A 12,415-nucleotide genomic window follows, 5' to 3' on the forward strand; every position below is an offset into this window, starting at 1 on the left:
CCAGTTTTGTCGAAAGTGCCTTGTGCAGTAGCTTCCCAGAGGACCCCTCCAGGTTGGAAGTCAGAGTCATCTCTGGGAAGGGAGCCTCCGGGTTCAGCTCCTCCGCCCCTTCCCTGTACTCCTTCAGCAGGGCCAGTTCCTCCTCCGTGAGTCTCTTTCTCCACCTCTTGAGCACCAGGTGTATGATCCTAGTGGACCTCACCCCCAGCCGCTCCGCCATGGCCTCGCCGTCCTGCAGGTTGCTCCCCACAGCCGCCACCACTTGCCTCAGGGTCAGGACCCCCGCCTCCCTCAGGATACTCCTCAGTCCTGGAGTGGCCCTGTCCTGCACGTCTAGCCTGGCTCCTCAGATCACCGGTTCCTTGCCCTGTATTTTTCCAAGAAGCCCTTCCCAATTCTTCCCCATCATACTTTCATTCCCTAAAAACACTCCTTAATACTTAAAACCATCTCTTCTCCACTGTAAGCCTCCTGGTAGTTTTAAAAGTCCCCCCCCCTCCATCTGCCCACAGCCAACACTTCACTTTTGTCCCAGTTGACTTTTTCTGCTGATATCAGCCCAAAATCCTTGACAATCCCCTCCAGTTTGTTGATTTTATCCTGCTTTTTTATTAAAACAATGACGTCCTCTGCGTAGGCTGATAAAATGTGGGTTCTTTTTAGACCGTTTAAAAACACACCCTCAATGTTCGTCCTTAATTTTTCACAACAATGGTTCAATGGCCAGAGAGTACAACATCCCTGAGAAGGAGCAGCCCTGTCTCACCCCCCTACACACTTTAAAGTCCTTCAGTCCTCCATTGATCTTCAGTACACTCTCAATGTCCTGGTACAATACCTGGATCATGGCCATCAGACCTGGGCTGAGGCCGAAAGCCTCCAGAGTTTTCCAGAGGTAAAGGTGTTCAACCCGGTCAGAAGCCTTTTCCTGGTCTAACAAAATGAGCCCAGTTTCAATGCCCAAAGAACTAGAGACGTCCAAAATATCCCGAATTAAGGACACATTGTCCAGAATAGACCTACCGGGCACACAGTACATTTGGTGCTGATGGACTACCAGGTCCATCACCTCCCTCAGCCTGTTGGCCAGCGCCCTCGATAGGATCTCATAGTCCGTCCACAGAAGGGACACAGGACGCCAGTTCTTGATCTACTGCAAGTCTCCTTTCTTTGGTAGGAGAGGGATGACTGCTCTCATGCAGCTGACTGGCAATAATATATCTTTAAAACCATTATTAAAAACCATTAAAAGATCATCCCGTAACTCCTCCCAGAACTCTTTATAAAACTCTGCAGGAATCTCGTCGATGATGGGGGTCTTACCCCCCCTTCATGTTCTGCAGGGCCGTGGAAAGATCCTGCAGGGTCAGAGGTTCCCTCAGCCCTGCACTGATGTCTTCTGGGACCCTGTGCAGATTCCCACAAAAGGAGTAAAACAGTTATTTTTATTCCTCGTACTCACTTTCGTATAGTTCTGTGTAAAAGTTCCCGGCACGTCTCTGGATCTCTTCCAGCCTCTTGAGCTCTTGTCCTGCGTAGGATCTCAGGGCGTGAATGAACCATCTCTGCCCGTTCCTCTTCTCCAGGCTAAAAAATAACTTATATGGTGCGTCCTTCAGTGCTGCGCTCTGGAAGCAAGAGCGGACCAGCGCCCCCTAACCCTTGGTGCCTAGCAGGTCTGCGAGAGCAGCTCTCTTAGACTTGAGATCCTTAATATGATCTCGATTTCCAGTGGATTCCACTTCACTCTGTAACTCCACAATGTCAGTCTCCAGATCCCTCATAGACCTGGTGATGTCCTGTGTGACATTAAGAGTGTACCGTTGACAGAGCTGCCTTATCTCCTTCTTCCCATAGTCCCACCACAGTCTTAAGGAATTAAAATCCTGCTTCCTGTTTTTAAAACCTTCCCAAAAGCACCTAAAAGCATCCTTAAAATTTGAGTCACATATTAGGGTGGTGTTAAAATGCCAATACGCACTTTTAGGCTTTACATTGGCGATAAAATCACGGCAAACAAGCAGAGAGTGATCAGTAAAACCAACAGGCATCATTTTACATTCCTTAGAAAAGTTAAAATGATGCTTAAAACAGTAAAACCAGTCCAGTCTAGCCTAAGATAATAAAGTGCCCTGCAGGACGCCCAGGTATACTGCCTTCTATCCCCGTTGGTTCTCCTCCACACGTCTGTCAACACATTCTGGTTTGAGAGCTGCCTCATTGCGTTCTGTGATGCTCTGTGAGGCTCACAGTGGTTCCTGTCTAAAAGATCATTCTCGGTGCAGTTAAAATCTGCTCCTAAAAACAAAAACTCCTCAGTATGAACTTTGCCTAAAACACCATTTAAAACTTGTAAAAAAGTAACTCTGTGTGGTCCTGTGGTGGGAGCCTACACCTTTATAAAAACAAATATTACATTAATTATAGTGTTCAAAAGTTGCCCTCCACCACCTCCTCCACCTCAAAGGATGCTGGGGCAAAGCTCTTAGAAAAGAGAAGAGACACCCCCCCGCTGGTGGTGCTCTTGTGGCTTAGCACCACCCCCCCCCCCCACTCCCTCTTCCAGTCAGCCTCATTGACAGAGTCGCTGTGAGTCTCCTGCACCAACAGCACATCCAGCCTCTTCTGCTCCATCAGCTCGTACAGCAGAGACCTCTTAGCGGCGTCTCTCGCCCTGTTCACATTCAGCGTGCTGATGTTAAAGTCACTCATTGCAAAGGAAAGACGAATCAGCCGGAACAGCAGCACCGATATACACCTCATCATCTTCCTCGTTGTTCAGCTCCTTCCTGATTTTTTGCACTTCATCTTCTTGAGCCTGTACACCTCCTGGTCTGTAAACCCTCCTCTCCCCTTACTCCTCATCTGTTGCTGGGCAGCATTTGCCAACAGCTCCTCCACCTTTATCCCTTTTACGTTCTTAGTTCTGTGTAGGAACGCTTTTATTTTGCCCACACTGTAAATTCTTTTGCCCTTTTCTTCTTGACGCCTAGAAAAACCTGCCCCTCACTATCTGCAGCAGAGTCTTCCTCCACCCAGGACTCAGACTTTGAGCCTCCCTGCTCCACTGCCTGGCTTGCCTTCCCCTGGCTTGCTGTCCTGGAGTCTCCTCCGATTTTTATGATTTTCTCTTTAGATGAGGAACTCTCAAACGATCGTCCTCATCTCCCATTTCAAAATCGCTTCCCTCCAACGCTTCTTCCTCCGCAGCTCCGTTGCTGCACTCTTTTCCTTTTGTTCTTCAGCTTTCTTCCCTTTACCTGTCACCCCACACTCACCTGCCTATCTTCTGGACCCTCATCCTTATCCACCTGTCCTCCCACCTTTATCTGCCTGCCTTCCAGACCCTCACCTGTCTCCCCCCGCATCTCCATGCTCACCTGACTGTTCTGTTGACCTTCACCCGTTCCCTCCTGTGGCTCCACATTCACCTGTTTTTCCTGCTTTTTTTCCCTGCCCCTCACCTGCCCCCTCCTGTGCTCCCTTGTCCACCTGTTTTTCCTTTTCCCACCCCCCCACCTGTCTCCTCCTGTGCCCCCACCTTCACCCGTTTTCCCCTTTTCTGACCCTCACCTGTCTCCTCCTGTGACCCCACCTTCACCTGTTTTCCCCCCTTTTTCTTTCTGGCCCTCACCTGTCTCCTCCTGTGCCCCCACCTTCACCTGTTTTTCCCCTTCTTGCCCCTCACCTGTCCCCTCCCGTGCTCCCTCAATCGCCTGTCCACCCTTTTGCCCCTCACCTGTCTTGCTGTTTGAGCTCTTCCCTGGGCATGCCCTGGTGTGCCTCCCCACCACACCTAAAGCACTTGGTGTTGTCAGAGTTGACAAACACCACATAATCAAATTAATCCGCCCTGATTTTAAAGGAGGCGCTCAGCTCCGCAGCCCAGTTGTTCAGGATCATCAGGACATGTCTCCTGTGCGACACCACATGCTTCACCACCAGGGGACACCACCTTCCCGTGCCTCCAAAGTTCCCTAGTTAGGATCTCGTCCTTGATAAAAGGCGGAACATTCGCCAAATTCACCCTCTTCGCCGGTGTGGAGAGCGGCAGGACGGGAATGAACATTCCGTTCACTGTGACGCCACTCGCCACCACCGCGTTCACTCTTTCCACGCTATCCAGGAAAATGAGCACAGCGCTGTTCATTCGCGCTGCCGACATGATGCTGCTGTAGCCGACAGCCTGCCCCACTGCCAGGCTGCAGTCCTCCACCCAGGCGGAGGAAGACACAGGCAACTTAATGCCGTGCTTCCTCGTTAGCCTGGTGAGGTCCGACATGGCTGCAGACCCGCACCACCACCACCACCACCACCCCCCCACCGGCTGTGTGCACACACTACTACCAGTAGAAACAAAACTAACACCGTCACCAACAAATAACTATATACATACAATTTGATAGCAAAGTTAGAGAGAAATCACTCACTCCACCAAACGCTCTGCTCGCTCACACTTCCAACCACTCAGAGAGAGAGAGAGAGACAGTGAGAGAGAGAGAGAGAGAGGGAGTGACATGGACAGTGAGAGAAGGTAGAAGGACACAATCAGTTTTCGAGGAATGACAGCAATGGAAAGGCAGAGAGAAAGAGAAATGGGAGAAAAAAGAGAGGGAGGGGTGGGATGGCAAAAAGAAAGGAAGGGTGGTAGAACCAAACCGGGGTGAGTTCTATGGTGCAATGTGGGGTGACAGCACAGATTATGGGGTGTTGTTTTTTCTGAAAAGTCCACAAGGAACCAAAGTTCCGGCGAACAGACCGACTGAAAGGACAGACAGACAGACAGACAGACACTGTATTCATGTATTCGTTCATAAATGACAGATGCAGAATGCCCCTCAATACCCACTGTTTGTTTATCTGTTGTTATTATTTGTCAACATCCACGTCCAAACCAAACAGGCACATTTAAATTGGACTGATGACAGAGTTTAAAGCGGAAAGTTCATCTAAAGCAATTAAAAATAACTTAATCTGTAGGTTAATTTGGCACTACCTTCCAGGGTTGATGGTATAAGAGTGTGGTTGAGGTCAGAGGTCATATTGTTGAATGAATGCCGGGGGTTACAGCAGAGGTCAGCAGGTGAATAACCCTCCATAAATAAAAAAAAAAGAACGATGGAGGTTCGGGTGCGAGGGACGAATGACGTGCGCTTTTTATAATAAAGCAACGAAAGCAAAAGGCATTGAACTCAAGTAACGGCAGAAAAAGACATGGAAATGACACCCGTCTCAAAGAACTATCATCAATGACATATTTGAAAGAAGTGTTTCAAACACACGAACACATGAATGTTATTGAAAGAGCAAGACAAGTGAACAATATACACAGTGCGTCTCCCTGCGACCCTCTAAACCACTAAAAGGAAGAAGATGAGGAGGAACACACACACCACAACACATTCGCACACACACACACACACACACACACACACACACACACACACACACATTCCATCTGAAACATACACATACAGACTTAATTATAGAAGGCCATTCCAGAATAGAAAATAATTTAAAGTGGGTAAAGAAAATGGCTGGCTGGATGGAGAACGGAATAAAAAGGAGGGTTTGTGTGTGGTGCTGGAGGTAGCAGAAGGTCCACATGTGTCATTTGTAGTCCATGTAGACCAACAGCACAGACAGTCCTAATGGCTGTGCAGTTGGTTATACAGTCTCACAGCCACAGGAAGGAAGGACCTGTGATAGTGCTTCCCACACTTTGGGTGAAGCAGCCTATCGCTGAAGTTAACTAATCTAGTTAAGTAATCTTACTCATCTACTAATCGCTGAACTTAATAAATGCTTTAAAGCATCTATTTAATAAATGCTTTATTTAATAAATGCTTTTAAAAACTCTTTCAAATGTTAAACTATATACATATGTATGTTGACCTTATAGGTTTACCTATTAGATACCGTCTTCTGGCCATACATTATTATTAAAGTTTCGTATGCACACACACTTTTCTCTGACGTCTTCCTTTTTCCTCTTCCACCTCCACTTATCCTCCTGTGTCCACTTTCTCTTTGTGTAATTTTCTTCTCTTGTTTCTTTCTGGGTTTGCTCAGAGTTTCCTGTTACAGATGAGGATGAGGATGATGAAGAGCTGTCTGTCTTTACAATGTTTTATTTTTTGTATCTGGCTTTTGCTCCTCCCCCTGGCCCGCCGTATCCCCTCCCCTTCCAGATCCCCACCCCTGCTGCGATCACCTAGATCAGGGGTGTCAAACTCATTCTGGTCTGGGGGCCGCATACAACTTAATCGGATCTCAAGGGGGCCAGACCAGTAAACTCATTCCAAAATGACATAGAACTAACAATAAGTCCACTTTTTTCTTTGTATTAGTGCAAAGAAGAAGAAGTAAATTATAAAAATCTTTATATGCAATGAATTGTCCTTTTATTAAATATATTATGAACAACCTAAGAGTTTTTAAGAAAAGTATGTGCAATTTTAACAACACTTTCGCCCAGTTTAACATTTATTTAAGTGCATTATGCATAAAAACTGATCACAGTGATTGTACAATGTTGCAAAACATTTATTGACAGTTTTGTGGAAGTTAAAACACTGTCCTGCATGTTAAAATACATCAAACACGTCAAAATTTATAAATGATTTAAAATCCATTTTCCACATCTGGGAAGCAATTCTGAACACATGAACTGACTCCACACACTTGAAATCTTAAGTGGCAGCTGTTTTAAACAGACATTTGATAAAGTAAATTTGTTCCCTTCCTTGTTAATGCATGACATGTATGCATGTAAAAAAACATACAACATGCATAAGAAAATATGGCATGCATAAAAAATATTTTTTTACTCAGCAAAACTCTTCTGTTGTAAATCTGTTACTGACTAGCACTGACTTTCACAGCAATCACAACAGCAAATATTCACAGCTGCTTATTTTTATAGTGCGATGTTGACAGGAGCATTCCATAAGATTTAGTCTTGCTCAGTATTTGCCCCTGAAACTTGGCATCTTTTAGCCTGCACAAGTGCATTCATATCAGGCATCATGTCCTGAGTAGCAGCCGCTTTCAGAATCTCATTTAAGTGCTTATGTGTGAGCTTTGAGCGCAGCTTCGTTTTATTAATGTTCATTACTGAGAAAACCTGCTCACAAAGATAGGTAGTCCCGAACATGGACAACATTTTTGCAGCCAGTGCTGTCAATTTAGGATAGCCTGGTTGGAGATATTTGTAAAATGTGTCCAAGCCCACAGAAGCAAATTTGTCCTTCAATTCTACATCACACTGCAAATCAATGATTTCAAGTTGCATTTCAACGGGCACATCAGAAGCTCTGACTGTGAATGGTGAGCGAAAAACTGCGAATTCTGTCTCGAGTTCGCTAAAGACCTGAAATAGTTTCCCAAACTCCCTCAGCAACCCTGAAATCTTGTCTTTGTACTGTTTCACGTCAGGATTAACGCTTGCTGCGCACACATCTCTGAGACAGGGAAAATGAGCAGGGTCACCGCTTTCCATCTGCGTCTCCCATAACGCGAGCTTTAACTTGAATGCATGTATGCTGTCATAATACTGTGTTACCATTTTTTTGCGTCCTTGCAACATTTTGTTCAGATTATTCAAGTGCTCTGTAATATCAACCATAAATGCAAGGTCCTGCAGCCAAAGTGGGCACTGTAATTCCTTAACAGGTTTTCTTTTTTTCTCCATAAATTGTCCGATTTCCCCACGTAGATCAAAGAAGCGCTTCAGCACAGCAACTCTGCTTAACCATCTTACTTCAGTGTGGTATGGCAGACCATGGGTAATGTTACAGTCACTGAGAAGGCTTTCAACTGACAATGATTGAGACTTCTGGCTCGGATGAAATTAACAGTTCGGACAACCACCTCCATGACGTGATCCATTTTAAACGCCTTGCAACATAATGCCTCCTGATGCAAAATGCAATGAAATGTCCAAAAATCACCCCCTCCATTTGCGGCTTGTACTTTCTCTCTGAACTTTGTCACAACACCTGCCTTTTTCCCGATCATTGACGGCGCACCATCAGTAGCCAGGCTTACGGCACGGGACCAGTCCGCCCCGACTCTGTCCAGCGCTCCAACGACGGAGCGGAAAATGTCCGCAGCTGTTGTGGTGTCGGTCAAGGCACCAACTCGAGAAACTCCTCTGTAACAGTCAAAGTTTCGTCAACTCCACGAATGAATATGGCCAGTTGAGCGACGTCCGTAATATCAGTACTCTCATCAATTGCAACAGAAAATGCCAGAAATGACTCCGATATGTGTTTTAGTTGGCTGTCCAAATCTGCCGATAGTTCCGAAATCCTGTCTGCCACGGTATTTCTCGTCAAGCTAATATTGGCAAAAGCTTGTCGCTTCTCAGAACACACAATTTCGGCAGCCTTCAGCATACAGTTTTTGACGAATTCCCCCTCACAGTATGGCTTTGAGGCTAATGCTATTTGGCTTGCAATTACGTAACTGGCTTTCACCGCAGCATCACTGACCTCTCGGCTCCGGGTGAAAACAGATTGCTGTTTCCTCAGACCTGCCAACAATTAATTTACCTTCTGTTTTCTCAGTTCTCTGTGCAAGCTGTTGTATTTTTCACCATGCTGAGTTTCATAGTGGCGCCGAATATTGTATTCCTTAAGCACTGAAACTTGCTCAATGCACACCAGGCACACGGGTTTCCCATTTACCTCCGTGAACTTTTAGGAAGAGGTCCATTTTTCTTGAAAAATCCGACACTCTGTGTCCACTTTTCTCTTTTTTGACAAAGACATTTCACTGAAGAGGGGGCCAGGGTCAACAGAAACAGCGGGTAAAACGATAGAACTGACTAAAACACAGCGCCACTAGCGGACAATATAGGAACTGCAGATTTTAAAGGAAATTATTATAAAATAATTATTATTTTTTTCAATAATGCAGATTTATCCCGCGGGCCGGACCGAACCCCCTGGCGGGCCGGTTCCGGCCCACGGGCCGTACGTTTGACACCCCTGCATTAGACAGAATACATACTTTCCAGAAAAAGAAACCCCAATATAGTTTACTGATCCTTTTCTGGTATAAAAGTACTTTAGGTTTACATTTTTTTATGTTATAAATGAGGTCAACGTTAATGTAACAGGTATGTTTTACCAGATACTGTCAGCCCACTCTATTATTTTGGAGAATATTAATATTCTCAATCAGGGGCCTTTTAGCCAATTTTAGACAGTACGGTTCCTAAAAGTCACATCTAATATTGGTTAAAAAAAAAACACGAGTGTCGTTCATCCCAGTTACATGTCTGTTAAATGGATTCAGGTTTGATTGGCTCCTAAACCCCAATCCAGAACGATCACACGGATTGAAAACCTCATCACGGCGACAAACTCACCCAAAAATCAACGGAACTGGACTGAAAACCCCCGAAACAAACCATCCTACCATCTTGGAGACATTGCGCTTGTTCCACCTGCGAGTCAACTTTAACCCAACCACCCAAACCCAAAACAGGAAAGAATTGAAAACACGAGGCTGCAATGAACAGAATATTTGATTTTTTAAGAGCGTAACAGCAAAGCGATGTTCACATCACAGCACCTTGGTCGGAGGCTGTGGGAGGTTTCTTCAGCGGGACAAAACACGACATTCTCCCACTCAAAGTCATCCCACTGGCTGCGGGAGCGACGGAGCTGGAGAAAGGAGCTTCATGAAACTGACTTGAACGCACCAACATCACGCATCCCAGCGACCAGATCCCTGTCTCCTTGTTGGGCTCCCCTGCTTGTTGTCATCATTTAAGTCACATCATAGCTCAAGAAGAGGGAGGCTTGTCAGTTGCTGCTCTAACCCTCTGAGTTTGTGTGGAACGCAGAACCCAACACGCGATTCGGCTCCAGCAACAGACTTTTATTGGACGCGTGGCGGCACCTGGTGCTCCTGGATAACCGGAAGTCTCACTGACCCTTTCACCGTGTTACCCCGGAAGTCTAAAACTTATAAAGATAAAAGTGCCAGGTGCAAAAGAAAAAGTACTAGAGAACATATTTTGGCAAACTTCACTAATTATTTAAAACATCAAAGTCAAATGAGGTTCAGTGCATCAGTGGTGTCTATTTTCCTCCACACAACGTCTTCATGGCTTAACTACTGTATCTCTGCTAAAATCAGTGATGAAAAGCCACTTTGAAGCCTTGCATACGTGGTCTAGGCTGTGGTCTCTGTCTCGTCCAGGCTAATCAGCGGCTGGTTGTCAATGAGGAGTCCAATAGAGGTTTAACCACCATGGGTTTGAAAACAACATTTGAACAATGAATGAGTCTTTTATTCTGTTCTTATTATAATGGCGGTGCATATACTCACTATCAACAGCAAAGTGCTTTACAAGTCCTGGAAGTGTCCTTCATTAAAGTGTGGCTGAGGAGCCCCGCTCTTTATGTTGTAAAAGCCTTCTCACTCAGGACGATTCATGCGCCAATGTTTTACCGCTGACGTGTTTCATCTAAATCTAGCTGCATCAGTAGTTTTGTTAAATGTAATGAATCATAATTATCCATAAATAATGTAATTAATGAATCGACGAATCGTGTAAATATTACAAGAACATTCATCGTCAGGAGAACTACTTCTTTTGGCGTAATAACAATCTTTTTATTTCTCCCCGTGTGCAATATAATGCATGGCCACTAGAGGCAACGAAGCCTGTTCAGTGAATGTAAGACGATCTACAAAAAAATCCACAGTCATTATAAAGCTGTTCAAACCCAGCAACTCCATGTGTTCAAGAGATAATCCCACCGTTGTTTCTATTATTGGACATAATCAAAGCATTACACACACACACACACACACACACACACACATACAGTATATATATATATATATATATATATATATATACATATACTATAGCTATAACATACTACATATAACTATACTACTATAACTATAACTAAAACATTTCAGATTGAACTAATCCTCGATAGCAAAACTATGTGTATATACTACAGTATACATTACATGAATGTATTTACATACATTACTATCATTCATATTGTGGGTACTTATGAAATACAGGTTCACTGATCAGTCAGAGCCAAAATTAAAACATGTATAAAGACACTGGGTGTAACTACCAAACTGGCACAGAAACAGTTAATCTGGCGCACACACAGCGGGGAGTCTGAAACTAGATACTTGGGGGATGGGAATTAGCAAAAAAGGGACTGCCCCGCAAAAATGTGTCATTTATAACAAAGGGATGAGCGGGGAAAGGTTTTAGCGGACTCCTGGGTGAAATGTCGGCTAGCTGAGACATGCAGCTACGTCGACATATCCATTTTTTTTTTTTGGTAGATTCTCAAACCGTCCAATAAACTCTCCATAGCTCAAAGTTCCAGTTTTATAGCATCACTCCGGATTTGGAAATTTTTACCACAACAAATTGGTGACCCTGCCGTGATCCCATTAAAAGACTGCAGAGGAGTTCCGAAAGCCTAAACGGTTGCGATGCTTCCATGGGTACCCACTAAAAGGTGAGCAGAGCCATTTCATGAAGTCTGCATAGATTAGATAGGAAAATATTAGGTAGAAGTGTTGTACTGTTTAAGGCTAGACGAACATCTTTGTAGTTTTGGGGATGTATTGTTGAATGATGCATGAATAATAATTGTTAAATATTGTGGAGACGAGAAATTGGATTGTTTGATGAGAACGGTAGAAAGGGAAGTTAAGAGAATGGGTCAGGAATCCCCCCTTTGAAGCGGCTGTGTGTTAACTTGCATAGTAATTCCACTTTTCATTTGATCCCGTTTGTTGAAAGACCTCCAGTGTGCCTAAACTCAGTGAGTGTCTGGCGATGAAAAATGTTAAACTCAGGCTTCAGAAGGGTAGTCGATAGTCGGTCAATTCATTTAAGGATGAGAGGCCCGGATTTCATTTTTTAGTAAAGAGAACCAAGCATTTAAGGGTGAAAGGCCCGGTTCTTAGAGAAACCAAATATTCAAGGGTAAAAGGCCCAATTCACGTGACTAAGCATAACATTTTATTGCCGTCTGTGTGAGTGAGAGTGTGTGTAACGAGAGGTACCAAGTGTGTGTGTGAAGAGAGGTACCACGTATGTGTGTGTAAAGAGAGGTACCACGTGTGTGTGGATGTATGTGAGAGAAACCGCAGGCGTGTGTGTGTTTGGAGAGTGTGTGTGTTGGAGAGAGAGTTTGTGTGTTTGAGAGAGTGTGCGTTTGTGATAGAGATTTTGTGTGTGTATGTGTATGAAAACCTCCTGAAATTGCATTAGATAAAAGGGGAGGATTAAAAATATGACCACTAGTGGCGCAGCTGCACCAGAAACGCATTGAGATCCGAACATCTGGGGTTCCCCCTCCCCCCTTCTTCTCATGTCTTTTGTTCTCCTGCCATTCTAAAGCATAATGGT

Source organism: Zeus faber (assembly GCF_960531495.2).
Source record: "Zeus faber genome assembly, chromosome: 4".
Taxonomy (NCBI): domain Eukaryota; kingdom Metazoa; phylum Chordata; class Actinopteri; order Zeiformes; family Zeidae; genus Zeus; species Zeus faber.